General features: G+C 42.5%; 1 protein-coding gene across 2 annotated transcripts in view; it reads right to left on the reverse strand.

Moving 5' to 3' along the window:
* Positions 1-18539, reverse strand: part of LOC146560363 (uncharacterized) — a 40051-nt gene extending 21512 nt beyond the window's left edge. The window contains exon 1 of one of the 2 annotated variants that reach the window (XM_085244434.1): positions 18277-18539. The gene's annotated coding sequence lies outside the window, so the exon portion shown is untranslated. Of the gene's footprint in view, positions 1-873; positions 1087-18276 lie in introns of those variants that run through there. The other variant, XM_085244435.1, reaches the window with a different exon arrangement.
* Between the last annotated feature and the right edge of the window lie 1203 nt (positions 18540-19742).

Raw genomic sequence — 19742 nt, forward strand, 5'->3', positions numbered from 1 at the left:
TGGGATTTAATGGTATTAGTATTCCATTAAATAAAAAGGTGTACGTTTTTAACCACGCATCCATCAAACACCAGACAGTTTCCTCTGTTTTCATTGTAGATAAAATATTAAATAATGGAAAACTGAATTTTTAAATTCAGATAAGAAGAGCATGCAGGCAGGGTGGAGCGGGTGATTTGTGACTGGCAGCGAGAAAAGGAAGGTTTGGAGATGGCGGCGCTGACAGAAAGACAGGAGGCAGCGCTGAAGATGTCCAGATTTTTATTAGGAATGACCACGATGGACGGGATCAGAAATGAGTCCATCACAGGGACGGCTCAAAGTCGGAGAGGCTGAGATGGCTTGGATATGTGCGGAGGAGGGAGAGAGGATATACTGGACTCCAGCTAGCCAGGAGGGAAGAGGAAGACCTCAGAGAAGACTGATGGATGTAGTGATGAAGGACGTGCTGAGGGTTGGTGTGACGGAGGAAGATGCTGGGATCACGTGGAAGAAAGAAACTGTTCTGTGTTTTCACCACAGATAAAGAACTGAAAACTGTTTTTCATTGTTATTATATTAAACAGAATAAAAGTGTTGTTTTGTCCACTTGTTAAACAAGAGAGAAAATATAGAAGTAGTCCACAACGACTGAAAGCTACCACAGAGCGAAGCTACCTGGGCTTAAACCAGCGGCCGTCTTCAGTGTGTATAAAACCGGCTCCGGCACACATGTGGTCATTTCATTTCTGGCTTCAGAGCAGCAAACGTATCACACTTCACAAATACGCAGCTTACTGTTGCACCCAAACACTTGAGCCATATTTCAACAGAACCAGGGAAACTGAAACCAAAATCTCGAATGGATTATTTGAACAAAAACATGGACTTTACCTCAGGAGTTCATTTTGCCTCGTTTCGTGTGCCGGCAGGTAACATCAGAGCATTTGGTGGATTAATCAGAGCCCAAAAATCCCACACAGCGTCCCAACACATGACAGAAGAATTTAAATTCAATCAGCTGCTCTGATCGCCTTGATTACTTGATTGAGACTAATTACTTCTTTGTTCCTTGCTGGTTGTAAAGTTTGTCCCTGCTGGCCACCATACTGTGAGACTGTGAGCCAATCAGATCAAAGCAAAACGCAAAGCAGCACATTTTGATTGATTGTAAAGCCAGGAGCTGATTTCACAGTGGGAGGGTTTAAGGACAGGTAAGGAGGCTCCTCAGAGGTGTTTCCTGTGAGTCTGAACAGAAAGTGAACCCTGCCTCTGCTGTCTGAAGGTGCTTTGGTTGGATTAGCATTACTGGTTAATTTAATACATTGAAACCATTTGTTTATGATAATTAGTCTGAATAATTTTGGTAATATATTCAGTAATAATTTCAAACACTGGTTTGCTGCTGAAATCTAAAACCCAGTCAGAGATGACGGCACCCCAAACATGAGCATCGGCTTCCTTTGCTAACCCGGGCCTCAGGCTCTGAGCACGCTCACATAACAGCAGGACGTCACATCATTTTGCTCACCTGCAAAATAACTGAGTGCTGCCCGCTTCACAGACATCATAACCACTAAAATTATGACAGCAAAAAACCAGCTCAGTTGCTGCGATTCGGACGACAGCCTGAAGATGGAGAAGATCAAGCTCAACGTGAAATGCAGCTTCAATATTCTCTGCGATAAACGGACAAGAAAGAGACAAACACATTTTCCAACCCATGTTCAAACAGGCTTAACAGCCAATTAGGACCAAACAGAAAAGTGTAAATATGCATTTTCTGAGTTATCAAATGAAAACATAAAAATTCAGTCATATTTCAGTTTGCACTGCTGCAGCTTTACTGCACTGCTTCCTCCGGTACTCGGACTTAAGCTCAGCAGAGCTCGCTTGCTTCGTACCAATTCTGAAATGTTTCGAAGGCTAGTTCACGTCACTAGTCACTAATGCAATTAACTGCAGGCTGCTGCCCACGACTGTATGAATATGAACATTTAAAAACAGCAAGTCTTTATTTTTTTGGCGGATTCACAGGTCGCCTGGGAGCTGAGCGTGAATCGCAGCAACATTACTGCTCTGCTACAGTGTGTTAATAATTTAAAATGAAACATAATTAGGATAAAGTTATTGACTTGTTTTAAGAGAACTTGTTGAAATATTTTTTAACAACATAACAAACGTACTTGGATCAAGTAAAACTTCAGCCATGAACATGACGTTACGGCAAGCTGTTAATAAGATAATGGTCTGTAACAGGAATCCTTCCTCTTACCCATAAAATCATCAGATTTACAAACATGCAGGTTGTGTGAGTACTCTGTAATATTCATAGCATGGCTGCAGTTTCTTCTTGATTGTGTCTTGGGGGGTTTACAGTTGGACATGGTGGTGTTTTTGCATGACACAATCATAAAGTCAAATAAAAACAAACTGGAGTCTTCAGATTCTCCATTTTATCCAACCAAAATCCAAAGATACTCCAGTTACCAGCGAGGAAAACAGCACCTTCACATTAAAGAACCATAGAAGAAGAAATAATCTGCTTTTAGACCAGTTCTTGATTCAATCTGTGTCAATGAACTTATCTAATTGGCACCAGTCTCCCGTGTCCGGTTGTTGTTAAAGAACTTGAAAGCTCCCCATAAGCTGCACCTTCCTTGACCAAAACAAAGATGGCTGCCAGAAACAGAAACCCCTTCCTCGTTTGCATAAGAACCGATTTACTCTGTCTAATAATTTCCCAGATTTCTGTTATTTTTTAAACTAGACTTTGAGCTCGTCGTGGTGCGATCCGCCTCCGCCAGCTTCAGCCACGCACTTGTTGTTGTTGTTGTGGATTAAAAGCCTGGTGTGTTCCTGCAGCAGATTGCCCTCGGAGAGAACGGAAAGGCCTTTTAGTGTAAAGGTATTAAGCCCAGGTCTAATCCTGAGCGAGGAAAGCAGCCAATTTAAACTGGATTCAGCCCATGGGACCACACAGTCTCTCTGCTGCTGTCTGAGAGTTGCCTCCATTTATGTCTTTATCTCCCCTTTGTTTTTGAATATTTGACTGTAAGGATATGTGTGGTGACGTCCTGTCTGTAAATTCAACAGCAAGAATGAAAAGCAACAGGAAAACCTGCAGGGCTTTCTCCTGTGAATACCAGAGGAGCACACTGTTGGTTTTGGTCTTTCAAAATTTAGTGCTATACAACGCAGTTAAACAAGAACAATGTTTAGGATTTCCTAGCGTACTGTGCCAGGACAAAAAGCAGAAGTTTGTATTTACAAAGACAGCGCAGCTACAAGACTGTAAGAGCTGAGAATTCAGAGCTTTCTGCAGCTGACCCTATTGGATGTGTGTTTCTGGGACTTCCTTTCTCAAGCTGCGAAATATCAGGGGAAGAATATTTAAATCCAGTGTGCAGACTGATTTAAATACTTATTTGTTGATTTTGAAGTGAACTAACAGTACCTGGATTTAGACAACGGCACAATTTCTTTAAATCCCCCATAAAATCACAACTATTTGGGCTTTTGTGATACTTTGCCCCGTTTAGTAAATCTGGCCCCTAATGTCTGCAAAGGAATAGAAACAAGCATTGTCACCCAATTCAATCTGTTTTCACCTCAAAAAATGCATTCTGGGTAAACTTTAAAGGGTCACACCACCATGCAGGACAGTTGGCTGCTCATCTTCTAGCCTTGCATCCACCTGTGTCAGGAAAATGAGAAAGTTCTCAGGGTGTTGCATTTACAGAAGAAGAAGCTTGGCCAATGAGTTAACCGTTTGAACCTAAATATCAATTTTTAGTGCCATCCATCCATGTAATGCACCGCTGGCTGGGCCCTTGTTCATTTGTACTTTCATAGGTGGTCCTTTAAAAAAAACCAAACAGCTGCAGTTCTTCAACAATCCTCCCAAAAATGCAAGACTTCCTGCCCTTTCTTTCCCTGAATAACCAGGAACAAACGCTCTCATCTGAACCAGCACACACAAATCTTTCTTTCTTTTTTGATGAAGGAGTTGAGAATAACGGGACCCTCACTGCGCTGCACATGAAAGCCTTTTCAGAGCACCCCTCCTGCTCCTGATGCAGAACTACGACAGCACGGATAATTAGGGAATTGTATTTTGAAAATATAGGTCTGCATGGTAATGAGGGCACAATGCTGAATCAAAAACCCTTCAGTTCAGCTCAATCTGCCAAAGAGCTGCAAAAAGGAGAGTAGCTACAAGGCAGATAAAGAGAGAGAGGGGGGAAAACACATTACTACTGTGGATTAAAAACAGATCACACGTACAGTGTTAAGTCTCCACAGGGCCGTGACATCTGCAGAAATGCAATAACAACACAGCAACCCATTCAACCACTACAAGAGCAGAGAAAGACAAGACACCGCTGTCCTCCTGATTCATCCTTCAGTTTAAAAGAGCCCACAAAAGAGGGTAAATATCCCCCGAATGCTGACATGTTAAACAGTTTGCCCTGAAACTCAAGGTTGTTGGATTTGATAGCAACGCCTCTCAGTGAGAAATAATCAAATCCAGGAAGGCAGGGCCAGTTTTGCACAGCAGAGCCAACGTTTTACCAAAGAAAATGAAGATATGAGAGAATATGTTTAGTGTCCTTTGTCCCGCAGCAGATGAGTCCCTGAGCCTGGTTCAGTCAGAGGTGTATCCCGTTAAAAGGGAGTTTTTCTGTCCCGCTGTCGCCTTGCTCAATGGAAGCCCCTTTTTTATTGTTGGGGCTTTCTCTGCATTATAGCAGGTTCTTTACCTTACAGTGTAAAGCACCGTGAGGTGACTGCTGCTGTGATTTGGTGCTATGTAAATAAAACTGAACTGAAACGTCTATGAAGCACACTGGCTCTTAAAAAGCTACACTAGTGCTGTTTTGCACATGTGTAACCACACGTATACAGATGGACGATTTGGTTTGTGACACGGGGTTTGTTTTAACCCAGACCACCATCTTTTTTAAAGCCTCCGGTGAACCTGAAGTAGAAAGGACAGACTTATTCTTATACCCCACCACCGGCCTTACAGCCACTGAGCGCAGACCTTATTGCCGTTAAAATTAAAACCATGAAACAAGCTCTCTGATCTAAAATGCTACCCTGATGCACAGTGGGGCCGCGGGACCACCGTCACCTTCACCCTGTCTGCCGAAGGTAAAACAGTTCAACTCCAGGCAGGTGTCTGGCTCTGACACTAACCTTCATCTCTGACCACAGAGTGCAGAGGGTCAAGAGACAGGACGATTTCGCTGAGCCATAAAGTTTCAAATGACACGGCACATGCTTTAAGCATGTTAGATCCATCTGCAGGAGCAGCAGAGACCACACAGTGTCCTCACACGGGTTTGCCTGTGAAGGACTTCCCTCACACATCTTCAGTGTTGACATAAAAACTTGTTTAAATGGATTTGCAGCAGAACCAGCAGTTTCTGCTGGTTTAATCAAAATCAAGTCTAACAAACACAATTGATCCAAAATGTATCCGAAAATCATCTGACATGTGACCCTTGCTCAGCTTTCTTGAACATTTGTGCAGCAGGTTCATTCCAACAAACTCTCACAGCAGTTCATGAAGGTCCATTAAAGCCTTTAATGTGACGGTAAATAAGGATTACTTTGAACTTTAGCACTTCAGCTGTGTTAAGGTTACCAAGGACTTTCAATTGATACCACAGGTGCAACTACTAGAAGGCTGAAGGGTAGCATTTTGAAGATTTGGAGGCAGCCTCTAGTGGTCATTAGAGAAACTGCACTTCAGTGTTGGCTTTTTCGGGCCTGCAGGTTGGTTAAAAGTTGGTGAGAAGGGGCTCATCTTCAAAGCGGACAACACTAAAATGCCTTTTGTTTAATCGTGTTTCACCATCTTTAAAAACCTCGATGGATCATTTTCGCTTTGCCAGAAACTTTCAGAGGACACGAACGTGAAGTCCTCTGTGGCAGCTGTGACCCTGGTAGCAGCAGAAAAGGCCACAGTGGAGTCAAACTAATGTCACCAGTGTCCAGACTCAGACCCATGGCACAGAAATCTGTGTCGTGCTGCGTTTACGTTTTGCAGTGATTCGACACTAGAGGTTAAAAAGCTGCAACTTGTAGCAGGGCTCGCAAAATTTCAAAGTCCCTGGTAGCCCTTCGGGCAGGGACTCTTCAGTTTTTGGTAGCCCAAAATAAATATAAGTAGCCCGAATAAATAAAAAAAAAAAGAAAGAGAGCAATTTTTTGTTTCCTGTTTTGTTTCCTTTACAATATTATACATTAAAGTATAATATTGTAAAGGAAACAAAACATTAATCAAAAAATTGTTGAAAAACAAATTACAACATTGTATAAAAATTACAATCATCAACTCAAATACTTGGTTCTAATTGAACAGAAATTTCTATGAACTTGTAAGAACTGTGTAGGACATGAATCCGTCTGTGTCAGATCCTGAATCTGAAATTTCCACTGAAGTCACGGGTAAGAGACAAGTGGAACCAAGATCGAGGCCATTTGCTTTTTGAAGTTTGCAAAGACTGCTACATTGTGCCAGTGGTCGTTCACTCTTTGCAACATAGTAGCTGTTCTAAACAGATTTTTCAGGTTTATTTTTAGTCTGTTATTTGCAATTGGTGTTTGTTCTGGGAAAGATATTGCAGACTGAGCAATAATGCATTTCTCATGGGTTCTATTGGGGGCCTTTCTTAAAATGACTGGTCCCAGTAACAAAGGCGCTTGTCGACTCAGAAATCGAGAGAAAACCAACAACACACCCGGCAGAACATTATGTTATTTACATGGGTGCACATAAGTGGTCCGCATGTGCGCATTCGCTGTCAAAATAAAAGACGCGCACCAGATAAGAAGTTGCAACGCGCGTTTGCGTCCATATAAAAAGCTGTTTTTGTCCTAGAGTGGGATTTTCACGGCACATTCTGCACCACATCTGTGCGTTCATCATTTGTTTGAAGCCAGCTCACCTCCTGCAACCACTTTTCCGAGAATACGCGCTTCTTTTGTGGTTGGGACTCCTTCTGACATTTCTTTGGAGGTGGAGGAAAACCAAAGTAATTGCTTAAAGGAGCTTCTTCGACATCTTTAAGAGTTTTAAACAAATGTCTGTCCTCCTCCAGAAAATCTTATGTATGCAAACACGCGTTGCAACTTCTTATATTGTTTTTTATTTTGACAGCGAATGCGCACCTGCGGACCACTTATGTGCAGCCCTGGTTATTTAGCTCATCATATTGCAGCCACAGAAATTCTTTTGTCCATGAAACCATAAAGCTGCACTTTCTTTTTGCCTTATAGTCTGATTTGTCATAACTTCTCCGTTTTGTGGTAAGCTTTTCTTTGGCTGTCACTTCTTCACCCTGACCTGTCTTATTTGGCTCAGCAGAACTAAAATATATATACTGCTACTTTTACACAGGCACTCACATAAGCTCAGCGATTCTCTGCGCGATCAACCTCTCACATGTTTAAGCTGCGGGAGATTTCACTTGTCATGTTTGCATAGTAAGCTAACAATTAATAAGACGATGTCAGAGGAATTGGTGCACAAATTATCATCACTCACAGATCAGTGCTGTCGCTCTCTATACACAGTTCGCACGATTGCAAAGTGAAAGCAAAAAAACAAGCGCAAATTCAAACGCGACTTCAATATGTCACATATTGACAGTGGCTCACCGATGCCAATGACATAATTACCCAGCTACATTTCTGAAAGAATGCAAAAGCATTGACATATATTTTTCCTTCCTACAATAGCCCGACGGGCAGGGCAGAGATAGATTTTGGTAGCCCGACTGAAAAAATCACTAGCCCCGGGACGTCGGGCTAGCGATTTTGCGAGCCCTGTGTAGTCATTCTGTGTTTAAATCAGTTCCAGATGGAGTTCTGTTGAGAAAGGCGAAGAACTCGATGAAGAAAAGCGGACATAATGACTTTTTGTTGTATGTTAGCTGTCGGGACATACTGATACATCAGCTCAACCACTCTATCGTCTGGACTGGCAGGTATGTAGATATGAATGGAACTGCCCATCAGAAAAAAAGTTATCCCAAAAGGGGGAGGGACTAGAACAACTTCTGTCAGACAGAAGATGAATTGAGTGGTTGCACTTAGACCGAGTACAAGACACACAAGGATTATTTTGAACAGTGAATAATGCAAAGCTGCTCTGATACAGTACATGAATAAAAATATGGAATTGAATAACTGAATACCAGTAAAGCTAACTGAATAATTACCTTTACTGTTATGCACCCACTAAAAGAAAAATGCAGTTTTTGGAGACGGCACAGACATTAGAGTCTGAACTCACTAAAATCTTCTGACAGCCAGTAAAACCTAAAAGGGGGAAGTCTCTGTCACACCATCTTAAGAAGGATGGAGACAGCAGTCCTAATCCAGACTAATTTGGGCTGATGCCAAGCAAGGAGTAAGGACAGTATTTAAGATTAATTTATATCTCCGGGGCACTGCTGTAACTTCGGACTCTGCTGTTTCACTTGCAGCTTGATTAACAGCACGGTTTACATTTTAACTGAAGAACTACAGTGACGGTTTCTGTTTGAGAAAGTTATTCATTAATTTAGCCAAGTGGAGGAAGTCTCAGAGGCCAAACTGTCCATGCACAGTGAAGTCAGAGTTTAAGGTCTGTTTTTACTTCCTGGTTCTCTTACAAGCTGAAATCAGGAGTTTTATTTTATCTGCACCACACCCGGAGAGTATGAACACACAATCTGGGAGACAAAAAAGAAACAGAGCTGTCGGCTCATTGTTTGTATTGATCTGTTAGAGCTGTGTGAGGTTCTCCTTGTAGACATATGTGTGTAGGTCCATGCAGGTCACGATGGGCTAATATGCTTGACTCAAGACAAACTGGACAAACTTATGTCCTCTGCAAAAGTTTCATCTGAACGGCATCTTCAGCTTTAGAAGCTGATGAAGTCCTTCACAGGAGAGCTGAAAGGCCGACTCAAACACTCTGCATGGACCCTCTTGGAATTTGGACCCGGTGTTTTCCGTCTTTGCTGTTAATCATTTGTCAATATTTTAAACACAACAAAGGTGAAACCTTTTCTGACCATATCACACCAGTACTCACATATGCAAAATTCAGATTTGATGCCTTCCTCTTTGCCTGCATCACCTCACACTCTGACACAGTCTAATTAACAATCTTCCTGTGTCTGGTTCAGATTCAGCCCTCCTATGAATAGAAAGGGTGTTTGGTGTCCAAGTTAGGGATGCACCAATCCAATTTTTTTCCAGGTCCAATACTGATACCTTTGCTTCTGGTATCTGCTCATGCTGGGTTCTGTAATAATGGTGTCAAATTAAAAAGCTGTAACCCCGACTGTCAAGCAGAGACTAGGAACAAAAATATTTTAATGTTATTCAACAAATTTGATAGTTTGATTTCAACTTTGAGAGTCATTAGGAAACTGCTGTTATTGACTTTCCTCCTCTGACTCGGAGTTTATCTTCCTTTACTGCTCCTCACAGACACGTTGTGGAGCTGATCCGAGGTGACGAAATCAAATAATGTCAATTGAACCAACTTTTTAAGACAGGATCGGACTGATATCCCATTCAAATGTCCAATCAAAGCATTAATATTCCACTTTAGTGGACTTACTTCCTTTCTATTCTTTAGGCAGTGGATCATCTGCACCTTATTTGTGGTTCAGAGCATGTGTGTTACCCTCCCATAATTTCCACCATCCACCAGTGAACCAACAGACCAAACTTCCCTCTGACAGAAGTGATTTAAACAATGTTTTCTATACATATATCATTATCTTTAAAATGCATTATAATGAATATGTCATAAAATCTTGAGGCACACCTGGAAGTGCTTGCTCATAGGGGGTCATATGATTGTTGGGTTTTTCTCTGTATGTGTTATTGTAGGGTCTACCTCACAATGTAAAGTGCCTTGAGGCAACTGTTGTTGTGATTTGGTGCCGTGTAAATTAAACCGAACTGAATTGAATTAAATAGGAAAACAGCTTTTCACCATGTTACAAACACACATTTAATGTAGAATCCTGTGAAAAGTGTTGACGATATTTCACATATGAAATACGTGACTGATAATAAGTCGGTATATTTCCTGACTTCATTTAAATGGATACCTGGATCTGAAGCTGCTGTCTGCTCGTCCTAATAAAACATATCATTCACTAGTTGGGAAGAAGGAATTTTCCTCTATCTGGTCAGATATTTGTTGACAGTCTGAGAAGAATAAAGGTTTTTCTTTATAGAAGTCAAAATGAAATCCAGGCTGTACAGATGTGACGTTCTCTCAGAAGTCAGCCTTTTATTTTACGTTCAAATTCGAAGCTGCAGAAAAGACCAAAACGACAGCATCTTCTGTTTGAAGCTTGGCGTGAAGGAAGCGTGGGCGACTGGAAGCACAGATGCATCGTGGACAATGAAAAACATCCACTGTAATTCCAACTGTGAAACTACTTCCCACATTATCTGAACAATAGGCAAGTTTCTCCAACCATCAGCCCTGCTTCTCTTCTTTAACGACAGAATGATTTATATTCAAGGTTCAACACAGGAATCCAAACTTAATATGTAATTTTTGCAAACCTATAACATTTCCAGTTAACACTTATTAACTTCCAATTAAGTTCTCTTCCAAAGAGACCAGTTGCTCATTAAGTGAATATACGAGAACTCACGTGTGAGCATTAACCAAATTCCCCAAACAATGCTTGGAAGTCCTAATAGAGTAGCTTTGCATGATTCACAACTCAAAATAATCCTTCTCAGTTCTGAGGGAACTCAGTTCATTCTATTTAAAACAAGCTGTTTTAGCTCCTCCTCCTTTAAGCCGATTGTCTTCTGATTGGCTGTGCCTCACAAAAATCACAGAGAAAAGCATATTCGGTCTATTTAATGATTTAATAGTCACAGTGGAAGATTTTCTTTTCTTTGCTCAGTGTTATTTCAGCACAACTCATGAAATTAATCTTTGATACACTTACAGATAAATTTAATCTGGGTAGATTTATGTTTTTCCTCAGACTGTATCCTCTTTGGGGATTTTAATCAATTTCTTTCAATCCACTTTTTACTCACCATGCATTCTTAAAACCCATTCATTAGGCACCCATAATTAATAACTCACATATTTTTTTAAACTTTGAATCCTGGGAGAAAAATCTGTCATATTTTCCTTTCATTGGCTGCCCCTCGTAAGCAAGTCTATACTGCAGGTGGGCGTGGCTTCTCTGCGTGAATGACCATATTGAGGAAATCTGCTGTCTGTGACATCTAAGAGTAAAACACTGAGCACTGGGAGCAGAGAGAAGTCTGACCTTCGGTTTCAGGGATTACGTGTACATACTCTGACCTCAGTATTCAAAACTTTGCCCATGAAGTAAGGAAAAGTAGGATAAGTCGACTTTAACAGAGAGTCCATGTTACTGCAGGCCCTCCAACAGCTCATCCACCTCCTTCACACTACAGGCATTTCTCACCAAAAGCTCAGTTTAAAGGGACATTCTGTGTTTTCTCGTCCCTGTCCATAGTGGCATCATTATAAGAGCCTATTATGGCGTTCCAGAGGCCGACTCACAGACTAAATGCCTTGTTTCTGTCCGCCATGGGAGATTTCTATAGAGCCTGAACTCCCTCCTTCAACAGAGAGGCCCCTTCATCGTCCTGCCCTCCTCCTCCTCCTTGCTCTCTTCTCCCTCTGACACAGACGAGCCTTTATCTGCCCATCATGTGCTCGCTCTCGTTCTCTTTTTTCTCCGGCCTGACCCTGTTTTCCGCAGGCATGCTGGGTAGGATTTGGGGGGAGACACACACACACACACACTCTCAGAGTAATGTGGGGGGGAAAGGCTGATTTGGAAATCCAGCTAAATATTTTATCCATGGCAGCGCTATCTGTCTGCGTAGCTTAATACCGATTTGATGTTATCTCTTAAGTCTTTCCAGCAGAGGTTTTCTTTTTTTCCGCCACATTTTATTTTCTGGTCAAATAATCTCTTCATATCAGCCATTCAGCATCAACACACAAACAGCCACCTCGACGAGCCAAAACCTGCTGCGGAGGTGCAGGTTGCTGTTGTTTTTAGTTATTCCCAGTTTGTTCTGGAACATCTCAAAACTTCCCCAAATCACTTGTTTTGTTGGATGAACAGTCTCAACAACCACAAATATTCAAAGAAACAAGGGGGTGATTATTAAAAGAAAGTTTGAGAGTTTCTGGTTAATTCTGCACCTTTTCTAATGTTATCTCTTCAAAAGATTTTAACTCTTCTTAAAATGTTAAATTCTCAGAGGAATGTGAACAAAATGCAGCAGAGCATTCCTTAAAGACATCGTGTTTGGACTTTAGTTAAATTAAGTTAAATATTTCCTTACTCATATATTCTTCAGCTTTGAAAATCCAGTTTATTTATAGCCCAAATCCAGACACCTGAGTGTCTGTGTCATCCAGTATGTGCCAATATAAAACCCTTATGACTGGGGTGCTTTAGAAATGGCGCTGTCACATCCACGTCCATTCACTTCAGTGTTTTTAACTCTTTAACTTATCTGCAGCACACGCTGGAATCTGCAGCTCAGACGACAGTGAGTCGAGCTGCGTCTTCACCTTAAGTTGCTAACCAGCCCGTTCTCGTTCTGGGGAGTTAAGGTGACAGGGCGGTCATTCCAAACTCATCATTTTTCATCAAAGGGACAGATCTGAATCAAACAGCAACCTTTTTGACTGAAAAATGAAGCTAATGCAGGTCCTCTAATGTTTATGTCTAATTCTTATATGCAGCCTACAACATTACAATCTAACCCAGTACTGTTTCCTCCACCTGACCAGGCAGTTTTTAGAGCCAAAACTTCCTCACCACTACTACAGCTTTCCAGTGTGCACCTTGCAGGTCTCCCTGCATCCAACGCTGCTGTGTCAGCTGGCACCTTTGCTAAGCCACAGGTGATGTCTGACGAAAGCTGTCAACATGTCACACTTTCAGGGGGAGTATGTGATGTGCCAACTAGCTCGCAATCACAATGCTAATACCAAAAAATGAGCAATGCATAAGCTAATATATCAATCAATCAGTATCCGACCCAGAAACGCAGCGCTGGTCAGACACTTCACATCCTAAACTCTGTTCCTGACCTACCAGAGCGATGCTGCAGATACATCGCTGCAGACATGCAGAGCATTACATAAATCAAACATACTGAAAAAGAATACGCTGTAAGGTGAGAAGTTTAAAAAATGAGCATGACTAAGCTAATCAGAAATCAGGGTTTAGCCGTATCCCAATGATTTCCCATCGATGCTAAACAGGTGACCTTTTAATGGTAAAGATGAGCGTATACGGAGAAACTCGTGGATCCATCGTAGTCTTGCATGACAGTAAAGCGAAGACTTTGCACATGTTGTGCATTTCACTGAATTTAAAACAACCACATGATCCACGCGTGACCAGAGGAAACAATCCCCTCCTCTGCGCTCGCCGCGTTCGGCATCTATAGATCCATTTTCCTCGCTGATTGTTCGCGGTTAGCTGCGATACGTGATGCTGAACACAGCGTCCTGGGTTCCCACAAAACTTCTGTCATTTATATTTCACTCACTGATTGATCATTATCACCCTCAACTATTTTGTCTCCTTTAATCTTCCTCTAAATGAGACCTCCTTCACCACTTCTCATTCCTCCCTTCCTTCCATTTATTACCCTTCTCTTATTTCTTCACTCCTTTCCTCACTGTCTCTTTGGCTCCTAATATCCTTCTGCTCCATCTTTCATTGTTAACATCTTCCTGTTTCCTTTTGTGCCTTCTTTCTCCTTCTTAACCTCATTTCTTCTCCTCATTCTTACCCTTTTCTTCTTTTTCTGTCTCTTTAATTTGCCGTGCCATCCTCTGCATCGCTCTCTCCTTTCCTTTATGCATGTTCCTCCACGTATAAGCCATCATCCATCCTTTTGCTCCTCGTCATTGCTTCCTGCCCATTTCTCTTCTTACTTTCGCCATTTTAACCCCAACAATAATTTGTCATTTTTGTCTATCGTTCATCTTCGTCGTCCCGTCTTCTCGTCTCCTGCGTTCGTTCATTTATCTCCCATTCATCATTCAGCCCATTAACCTTTGCTTATCAGCTAATTAGTCTTCTTTCTGACACAAGCTGGGACTGCGTGTGTGCTGAAGGTGACCATATCGTCTTGGTACTGAGTCAAAACTTGAAATATGTTTTTAAACGTTATACTGACTGTGCAACGATGAGCAGCCTAGGGTCAAAGGTCAAACTAAACGTTCGACATGTTATACACAGATTTTTGTAAGAAAAATCAGAACTGGGTGTGACATCACAACTGGACCAATAGCTGACATCTCTCTCTCTCTATTAGTGATTATTATTTATCCCCCTTTCCTGCAGACAAACAGAGAAATCTTAATCATAAATATTTACTAAATGCCATTAATTTGGTGAAAAACTGATGTAACGCAACTGACATCGGCTCTGACTTCAGTAAATGCCGTTTTATTCTGTGCCGATGTCAGTGGACAAGGCCAATACCGATCAAAACACGGGGCTCTAGTCCAGATTTCCATCTTCTGTGCGTCAATGAATCAGTGTTTACTATGAATTCTGCCCCAGCATCGATGTTTAAAACAACCAAAGCTAATGGCGACATTTTTCCTCCCTTTGATCGTTATGTAAAAACTGCAGCCTTTTAGCTTTTTCAGATCTTTAAACATTTATCTCATGAAAAATTTATGTGATAAATGTCAGATTCTGACATCAGTTTTATTCTTTAACCATATCAGCAAACATACAAATATTCTGCAGATTTATTCATACTGGTATGTACAACAGTTTCCTCCCATCGGCAAAAGCAAACTAAACCTGTTTGTAAAATGTAAACACTGTGAGTTTGGGTTGGATGCTGATATTTTAACTTTGACTGTTGAGTTCTGATTATTTTTAATGTTTATTTTGGTTTTCTAGTTTTTCCACTTCTACTTCTTTCTTTATGTAATGTGCAAATATTATAAAGCCACAAAATCCAGGCAACATCAGGTAAATATCAGGCGCTAAAATCAATAAATCTATAGATGTTGGACGGATATACTGACGCATTTGTGTGAGGAAGATTAATCTATTTAACTGAAACTAAACTAAAGGTGAACAAAATAAAACTAAACAATGTGTCATAAGAAGAGTATCATTTAAATTAAATAAGAAATATAAAGAAAAATATAACAGAAACAGGAGAAACTATGTGAGAATTCAGTTTATGACTAATATTCAGACTAAAGTAACTACTACATTTTTTTCCCTGATAAATACCAATATATATTCTAATAATCTATTAAAAACTAAACTAAAACTGAATGTACTTAATAAACTTATGGAAGCTAAATTTAGTACAAAATACATAAAAAATACTGCCCTGTGTCACAACACACTTCACTTTGATCACAACTCCAAAAACACTCACACTGAAAGTTTCCTCTGACTTGTTTCAACCCCTCCACCACCCCAGCATCCACCTGTAGCCTCCAGGCAGACGTTTACTCATCATGCACCAATGTTTACATCCATCATTAAAAAACAGCAAGCCCGGAGTCTAAACACCAAACTCTAAATTTAATCTGCTGCTGTGACAAATCAGTCATTTCAGACATGAGCCGTCTGAACGAGGAGACGCTTGGCTCTCCTAGCGCCATTTAGCAAGGAGCAGTGCACCAGACCACCTGATGGCACCCCAAAATACATAAAAATGCGTGTAACAATAGGCAACAGTGTTATATCACATAAAAATACTGTTGTAGCACAGCTGTATGCTTTAATTTCTTCTTTTTTAGCATCTTTCAGTCAGAGGGAGCTGAAAGGATTTGGAGTGCTGTCTCAGGGTTGGTTTGATTTTAGAACCTGAAGGAGCGTTTGGACCTGTAAATGTATGACGTCAGACTTTCCAAGCAGATAAAACAACCCTACATGTGCGTTAGACCACAACTATCTATATTTTATCCTGTGTGAATGTGAAATTTGAGTTAAAATAAGGTGACCTCTCATTCTTCACTTTTCCTTCCTTTTTTCCTTTCTCCTAGCTCTGTGTCCTTCTTCCCTTTCTAGTTTAACTTGAACCCTAACCGTCCTCCCACATTTTTATTTCCCCTCTTTTCCTCCGTTTATTTCCACCATGTTCTGCTAGAAGCTGCATGAGAGAGAGAGGAGTGCACGAGCTCTCCTCCTTCTTATTTTATTTATTTATTCTTTATCCGTCAAAGCTCCTGCAGCGTGTGCGCGCAGTGGAAAATGGAACATAAGTCTAATGAGAAGGAGGCAGAGGGAAGGAGGGAGGGAGGCGCGCACACGAGGCCCGAGGAGGACGACGAGGGGAGGAAGCCAGCCAGCCAGCCAGCCGCGCGCATGCTCGAGACAGCAGGTGCCCGAGCCCCCGATGAAGAGGGGGAAAAAAACTAATTTGCATTGCTAATGAGCTCCTCTCTGAGCCTCCTCCCCCCTCCATTTTGGGGGGCAAAAAAAGCTTCTAATATGGCGACATGTTTTTAAATCGTGTGCCCCTTCGTCTTTCCTCCCAAACACACCAAAGGAGGGGAAAACGCTTAAAATCCTACCACCATGTTGCAGTTTTAAAGGATAATTCTGTAAGTTATGTAGTAAAAAAATCCAAATCAGAGCTGAAACACTGCAGAAATATGAACAAAGCGATAAAAACATGATGATGCAGAAGGTCAGCAGACTTCAGTGTTTACTACACCTGCTGCAGACACACTTCACATCGATGCAGGAAGGACAGAAAAATATCAGCGCAAACATTCGCATTCAGCTCCAACTCGACACAGTTCAATGTGTCTTTATGAAAAGCTTTATACAGGGAACAATGGACGGCACATGGGCCCCCAAAACAACCGCTAAATGATCGATTAATCACCACCTGGTAGTTTAATCATAATCAAGATAAGCAGCAAATGAGTGAGGGGTTCATGGCTTTACGATCAACAACAACAGAGGGAGGGGGGCTCGCAGAGAATCCATCACTGAGCAAAACAAGTGAAGCGCCAGATTCCCAACAAGCACGTCGTTGTCTATTGTTGGAAGAAGAAAAGAGTGGCATACTTCTCACTTTTAACCCCCAGCCTCGACACATCAGGGCCAACAGGACGGGAAACAGCCGATAGTGACACTACATACACGAGTTTTCCCGCTTTCCTCGCGCTGACCTCGTTTACGTTTCTCACGTGCACGCTGGGCTCTGATTGTGATGTGATTCTGTCTGTCGCCATGTGCGCACCATTTTTTTTTTTAAACACGCGCTTCATCGAAAATGGCTTAAAGACCCTCACGCGCCCTCTCCCCTCCCCGCCCCCTTTCCAGTCTCTTTTCTTCCTGCGCGCGCATTCAGACTGAGATTCTGTGTTTATTGCGCTCGCTGCTGCCCGGGCGCGTAAACAACCTCACGCGCCTCGACGGGTTGTTTTTTAAATTATTATTATTTGTTCTAATTCACTGATTTTATTTTTGTGGTAGGATATTCTCCAGACTGCACGCGCTCAAAACAGAAACACACACAGGCGCGCGCGCGCGCGCAAGTAGGTGATGACAGATACACATGTCAGAGCCACAGGGACCGACCTAACCTTCCGTCCCGGAGAGCAACAAACGCCCCTTGGAGCCGCGTGGAAGCACGGAGAGACATTAACAGCTCCGTGTGACATCAAAGTATCAACCGCAAGCCCCGCGCGAGTATCATCACCTATCACACACAGCTCCTGTGAGGCTCCATAACGTCACAAAAACACGGCAACCATCCTGTGTTCCACCCCCCCCCCCCCCCCAACTCAATTAAAGAAAAAAAAATCTATGGAAATAAATATATATAAACGTGTCTCTTTGCAAACAGACGCAATTGGATCAAAGGCTTTTTGGGCACTAGCGCGCGCGACGTCGCCAAACAACAGCCCCCGCTCATTGTCCCCCTCCGCAACCGTCACCGCCGACAAAAACAAGCCCTCGCACGAGGACCCCAGATCAGCACACCCTCACTGCCCCGCATGCCACCACCACCACCTCCACCACTACTACTACCAGGTTAATATGACCGTTAAAGGCTAATTACCCGCCGGCTAATCGCCATTAAACACACTCCTGCGACCTGTAGCCTCCAACTGCAGCCGAAATAAAAGCCTCCGCTCATTAAGAGGTGAGCAGGAAAACATGAATAAGACGCCAGAGATGTGCCACTCGGCAGAGTGATGGTCAGAGTGGAGAAATGCAGAAATAAAAGAGGCAAACAAACCTCCTTTCGTGTGCGTAAATCCGTTTCCAGGCGCGTGGACAGAAAGGTAATAAGCTTGTTGTGTTGGACGGGAAAAGACGCTGCCGGGGCTAAATCCTACCAGCCATCCTCTCTCTCTCTCTCTCTCTGTTGCTCGCTCGCGCGTCTGCCTGCGTCGTCGCTCTCTCTCTCTCTCTCTCTCGCTCAGCCAATTGTGTGAGATGAAATTGGCGCGAGGGGTTGAGCAGCGGGACGTTGGCAGGTTCTTCTCTCTCTCTCTCTCTCTCTCTCTCTCACACACACACACACACACACACACACACGCACCGTTCACCTCTCAACGTTATTTGGTTGCCCCTAGCAACCACCCCTTCTGCGCCCCTTGTCCAGGAGCCCCATCATCTCCACCCTCACCACCATCACTTCACCCGACTCCACCTCCTTAGACTGCCCAAAAAAAAATGTTTCTGAGAAAATGTGAAAATGATTTCTCTCTCCATCCCTCGTGCGAGGGATGCGCGTGCAAACTTTGAATTAAAAGAGAGAGAGATGAGTGAGAGACAAAGGGAGCAGATGGAGTGAGATAGTCAGCGGCGCTCCTCTGTGCGCCAGCAGCTTACAACTCTCCCTGTGGTGGCTGCTCCATTCACGCTTCACGCATTGTTTTCCATCTTTGTGTGTGTGTGTGTGTGTGTGTGTGTGTGTGTGTGTGTGTGTGTGTGTGTGTGTGTGTAGGCCGGAGAACAATGGGGGCAAAGCATCAATGCAAGAAAAGAAGAAAAAGAGAGAAGGGTGCAGGGTGAGGTGGCCCCTTCCTCCTAAATTTGAAATATGCACAAAAAGCTCAGATCTTCTCTGGATTTCCTCCTTTTGTGTCCACACTGCATCTTCACTGTGTGTACATTATGGCTGCAGTTTTTCTTTCAGCACAACTGGAAACCTGCAGAACTGCAGTTGCTCTGAGGTCCACTTTAAGGGGAAATGATAGCTCAGTGGAGGCAGCTCATTGGTAGCTCGCTGGAAGCTACGGACTGCAGAGAGGATCTGCTGTCATAAGGGGGCAGTGTCAAAAATATTTGGCTGTACTATGATAATAACAGTCTCACAGCAGTTTGTAAAATATTCACAAGTGTTAATTTACTAATCCAAGGCAGTTCAGTTTTATTTAGATAGCGGTTAATTGCATCTACAGTAAACAGCAGTAAAGGTAGAAAACTGAAAAATGACCCCCATGAGCAAAAACTTGGCGACAGTGGGAAGGAAAAACTCCCCTTTACCAGGAAGAATCATCAGCAGTTGGGGTTTAGGGGAGCAAGACAGGACAAAAGATTCACATTTCTGTTTCTGGGCACGAAATTTCTAGTTTTTAATGTACCTGAACAGACTTGGCACAACCACAGTCTAATAATCTTCATCCTTTAACTGCGCTCTGCTTCTGAAGAAGCTGTCCTGATGTGACATTTTGGGGGAGTGTCCAGCAGCAACGG

This window comes from Mchenga conophoros, linkage group LG14 (genome assembly GCF_057382185.1).
Source record: "Mchenga conophoros isolate Kocher_MC1m ecotype Shallow Benthic linkage group LG14, M_conophoros_male_GT1.1, whole genome shotgun sequence".
In the NCBI taxonomy this organism is placed as follows: Eukaryota; Metazoa; Chordata; class Actinopteri; order Cichliformes; family Cichlidae; genus Mchenga; species Mchenga conophoros.